Source organism: Pyxicephalus adspersus, unplaced genomic scaffold (assembly GCF_032062135.1).
Source record: "Pyxicephalus adspersus unplaced genomic scaffold, UCB_Pads_2.0 Sca1720, whole genome shotgun sequence".
Classification (NCBI taxonomy): domain Eukaryota; kingdom Metazoa; phylum Chordata; class Amphibia; order Anura; family Pyxicephalidae; genus Pyxicephalus; species Pyxicephalus adspersus.
The window spans coordinates 135-5,329 of NW_027318727.1; the positions used below are offsets into that span (position 1 = coordinate 135).

Consider the following 5,195-nt stretch of genomic DNA (forward strand, 5'->3'; position numbering starts at 1 on the left):
TAACGTTAAATATTTTAGTATAGGTGAAACCGTCCTAATTTGTTTTAGGAATCTAAGGAGATCCCAGAGCATTAGGTTACATATACACCTATGTGAATGATCAAAGCACTGACCATTTCAATATTTTTATTTTTACATATATATGTCTCCATAGTCTACCACATTCCTTTCTATCAGTACATCAGGTTCCTATAATTCTACATATTCTGCTAACCAGGCCACCACCTTACCATAATGCAGCTTGTGTCTTCAAATTTCTTTTTTGTTTTTCCCCAATGCTTCCCTGGCAAAAAAAGTATGTCTAGCATTTAAGCACTACTGAACTTTTTCAGAAAATTCTTTGAAGTACTCCATGAAGACCAATTCACACAAATGTCCTAAAAATTATAGTCCAAATACTTTATTTTATGTAGACGCTAACGTTTCGATTGTCATCTGGTTCCATCAAGGAGATTTACTCTCACTCCCTGTTTTAACAAAAGTGAGGGTCATAAACAATAATAAAAACTTCACTCTATTCAGAATTAAAATAATACTCTGCAGGGAAAGGATCAACTCACACGAGTAAATCTTCTATGTGGGGCAGGGGTAATGAATAATACTAGTGAGCTGTTCAATATTCTACAAAATTTTGTGATATTTCATGGCGGTTAGGTGACCACTTGCTGTGAATCAGGATCTGATCTCAGGGGAGCGGGTGGTGACATTGTAAAGCAGATCTTTACTTAAAGTTCCATTTAAAATGTTAGATAAGGCATGGCATTATTGCAGAAAGGGACATGTCGTTTCGGACATAATCCTTACCTGCCTGATCACTCTGAACAACTATTAAAAACACTGAGCTGCAAATACCTGGCAACCCGGCTCCCCTTGCACTTGCAGAGACTGAATAGGTTACATTACCCGGGCCCAGCCAAACAATATGAGCAAAGATCACAAAAAGATGGCAGGGACGGGCGAGTATAGCAGGGCTTAGTTATGCTTTATGCTACATACACCCATTAGATTGTTGTAGAGGCAAACATTTCATCAATCGAACCTAACAAATTGATGAAGAACCAAGTGGGGACAACCACTGTGTGTATTCCTTTGGAGGAGAACACAGCAGGGTGCTGCTCGGTTGTCCTCCATTTCCATAGAAATGGAGATGCATATTCAGCATTTTTTCTCCCACCACTGGAAATGATTACAGGAGCTCATTTCTAGAGACAGAATTATGAACATTAGGTGACATTAGGTGCTGCCAGGCTGTATATCACAGTAGGGGTGGTACTGTTGCCATTGATACCAAATGATAGCAGTACCGGCATTCATGCAGTGTCAACAGAAAGGTGACAACGCCAGAGATGCATTATAATTCACTAAGCAAGTGTTGTCACCCTGGGACAGGCAATCACAAGACAAACAAGACTTTCAGCATGTAATAATGACAGCAGCAACATATATAACTTTGGGGCTGACATAGACTTTGTATGAAAAACTAAAGTTTAGATGGGAAGGAGCAGCCTTCATGCACTCACACACACCACACAAAGACCCCCGACCCTTTCGGACCTGCTGCGAAGTGTAGCGGGGTGGATTTCCTTCCAGCCATGTCCTTGGCGTTGACATTCCCTGGCTCCAGAAGTCTTCGCACCCGGGACACGTCTCCGTTCCTGCACGCCTCGAACAGCTCCCGGAAGGCTCCGCTGACAGCGCTCAGGGCCCCCACGGGCCCCGGGCCACCTCCGGTGCCGCTCTCCGGGCTCTCTGCTGGGCTGCCTCCTGAGGACAGACTGGAGGATGAGGAACTGCTGCTATCGGAGCTGGGAGCCGGGGCTGGAGGTAAGGAGCCCGGGGACACTACGGCAGCGGCTTCCCCCGGAGGAGGTGATAGAGGCCTGGGCATGAAGCCGGGCAGCGACGCTCCTTCCCCTTCAGGCTGGGTGTCCGGGCCTTGTCTCTGCGAGGCTGGCAGCATCTCCGGGCTCCGTGGAGGAGAAAGCGGCGGAGAGGCCAGACTTGTAGGAGGAGGTGAGGTGGACGGGGAAGGCTGCTGTCCCGCTGTGCCGGACATTTGTTGCTGCTGGGAACGCCTGGACGACACAGTCGCCATCTCACCACTATATCCTACACGGGCTTCTCTACCACCGGGGAGAGTGATACGCCGGAGCACCGGCTCCCTCACTCCCCCCCGAAGGTAAGTCCGTGCGGCCTACGGAGACAACAACCGAGCGCTGGCATAAAACGTCATTAACAAAGGCGGGGCCGAGCGGGCATAAACAATAAAATCAACCAAAACACTTCTTCAGCCAAACTGGATAGGGCTGGGCTTCCGGAGGTAGGCGGGGCTAAGCGTGACTTTTCTGGGGCCTCAAAACGCTATTGGTGAACAGTATGTGTCAGGCGCCAGCAAAGCGTGAGGGCTTAAAGTTTTTTTATTTTCAATCTTTATTAACAACTTAGTAAATATTACATATTGCTCCTCTCTACTGCTCCTGAGGTCTATAGTGGAATCGTCGCACCAATAAATCTTTCATAAGCAGTAGCGTGGCAACTGTGTATTAATACTTTATAAGATTGACTATTGAGTCTCTTGGGGGTTTGGCACACTTTTTTTATTATAAATGATTTTTTTGCTCCTAAAGCGTACCTAAACTCAGAATTTTTACTTTTCATTGGAGGGTAGACAGCCCTTTTATTTAAAGTAAAAATTTTATTTGTGTGTTTTTTTTTTTAAGTGCACCACTATAAAAAACAAAAGAAAAGGGTGCAGCACCACCTTTTAATTCTCGATCACCTAGGCAATCAAGAATGAATGGGAGCACAGGCTCTTGGCTGCTTCTTTTGCGCATGCCCAAGCATCTCAGGCATACGCAGAAGCAGCCCTTTCATCAATTGGGGTAAAAAATTGCCGATCTCACGCATGCACAATGAGATTAGATTTTTAGATTTTTAGTAGATGCTTAGATTTTTAGTAATTTAAGGAATTTTCCCTTGCATTCTATGGAAGTTTATCACATTTTTATGTAAGCACTGTTTGGTGCACTAAACAATCCAAATAGACAAAATATACACATTTTGACTACAAAGATCTGTGGGCTCTAATTAATCAGGGAATCAGACATTCCCTTAAACATTCTATGTGTTTTTTAAAGCAGTAACGAATTCCCATGAGGGAATGTTTGAGGGAATGCCAGAACCCCTGTTATATAAATAGAGCCCCATGAAAGACCCTTAAGGGTTGAATTGCATAGTGCTTTTAGATTCTGTAGTGCATATGATTATTTTTTAGCTTTCTAGTAAAAACTCAAGAAAAACAATAAGAAAAATAAAATTTAAAATTTAAATGTAATTTAACCACAAAATTTCCTAGTTATCACTGCAGTTTAGCTTATTTTGTGACAGAGCACATGGACTGTGCATCCAATGGAAGGTTTTTGTGAGTATACGCAACAAAATCCCACATTTTTGGCATTGAAACCGTTGTTGTGAACATTGGAGGCAGGCTGCTTTCTTTTTTTTTATTAAAATCTGATACAAAATGTAAACAAACATGTAAAGGACATGACAAGTCAGTAGCACCCAAGAGTATTTGGAAATAAGTAAATATATACGCTTATCATCCACGGGTTGGGAAAAACTGCAGTTCTTTGTAGCATAGATTCAACAAGATGCTGGAATCATTTCTTAGAGATTTTGGTCCATACTTATACGGCAGCATCACAAACCACATCCCAAAGGTGCTCTTTTTGAATGAGGCCATCTGAGAACTGAGAACTCTATGGGCCAGATTTATTAAAGCTCTCCAAGGCAGGAGAGGATACACTTTCATTGATGATCCAGTAAACCTGTAATGAATCTGGTCCAGGATTGAAAACATTTGCTAAAAAAAAATCTAATGAAATCCATTCTAGGTTTGCTGGATCACCCAGCTTCACGGATGAAAGAGTATCCTCTTCAGGCTTGGAGAGCTTTAGAAAATTAGACCCATTGTCATGTTCAAAAAATAGTTGGGGATGATTTGAGCCTTATGACTTGATGTAATAATCTGTTGGAAGTAACCAATTACTGGCATCAAAAAGGTGTTTTGCCATCCCCCCAGGATTCTTCCCCTAAGCTACATTAAAAATTAGGTAGGAAAATAAATTAGGGTCAGAAGAGCGGGACTAGTAATTAGACACTCTAGCTGGGCTAGTAATTAGGATAGGAGGGTATGGCATGCAAGGAGTTAGGGGGCTGTGCCAATGAATTGACTCTTCCTGAGGTAGACAAATTTTCTTGCAAGTGAATACAATAATCGTTGGAAGAGAAAAACACTGCAAGTGGGGCTTAAAATATTTTCTCTGCTTTTACTTTCCATATTATAGGTTGGTGATAGGGTTTTCTTTAACTAGTTTTCTTTAACTAACAGTTGGATATTGCAATTGACTTTAAAGGAAATGGATGTACAGTCGTAGACCCTAAAAAGTTTATAGAAATCCCTAAGACGCAGGAAGATAGGCTTAAAGCGGAACTAAATATATTGATGGATGCTGCACAGCATACTTGCCAATTATGGCACTTACCTAACTTGTGCTGTCCTCCTGCAGCCATGACAGGTCCAGGACATGTCATCACTGCTTCTCCATCTTTACTACTGGCTCCATGGCGGACTTTCATGGAGATGGCTATTTCCCTCACTGACTGGATCATGTAACTCCTGTGGAAGTCAGGAGTAGTGTTGGTCGAATAGCTCACTATTCGATTCAGCAGCTATTCACTCGAATATAGCAAAAAAATTTGGGTGGTCGAACATCGAATTCGAACACCAATAAAGTCAATGGGAGGAAAAATTCGGGTTTTTTTCAGCACTGTGTAGAGCTTCTACAGCTTCCAAACAGATGTAAAAAGATACATTATAAAATGATACATAAAAAGATATATTGTAAAAAGATACATTGTAAAAGGATACATAAAAAGATACATTATAAAAAGATACATTGTAAAAGGATACATAAAAAGATACATTATAAAAAGATACATAGCACTATTACATACCTCTGTACTTCACATGAATATTAAAGAGCACCTGTCAAATCAATTTTAGGCTAAAGCTAGGTACACAGTACACACTTCCAATAATTATTGTTAGAAAATGAACGATTACGACCGATCAACGATTATGCACGATTATACTTGAACAATCATATTGTGCACAATTCTGTACATGCTGT

General features: G+C 41.6%; 1 pseudogene; it reads right to left on the reverse strand.

Moving 5' to 3' along the window:
* Positions 1-1,552: 1,552 nt before the first annotated feature.
* LOC140321260 (poly [ADP-ribose] polymerase tankyrase-1 pseudogene) lies at positions 1,553-2,313 on the reverse strand (annotated as a pseudogene).
* Positions 2,314-5,195: the final 2,882 nt, after the last annotated feature.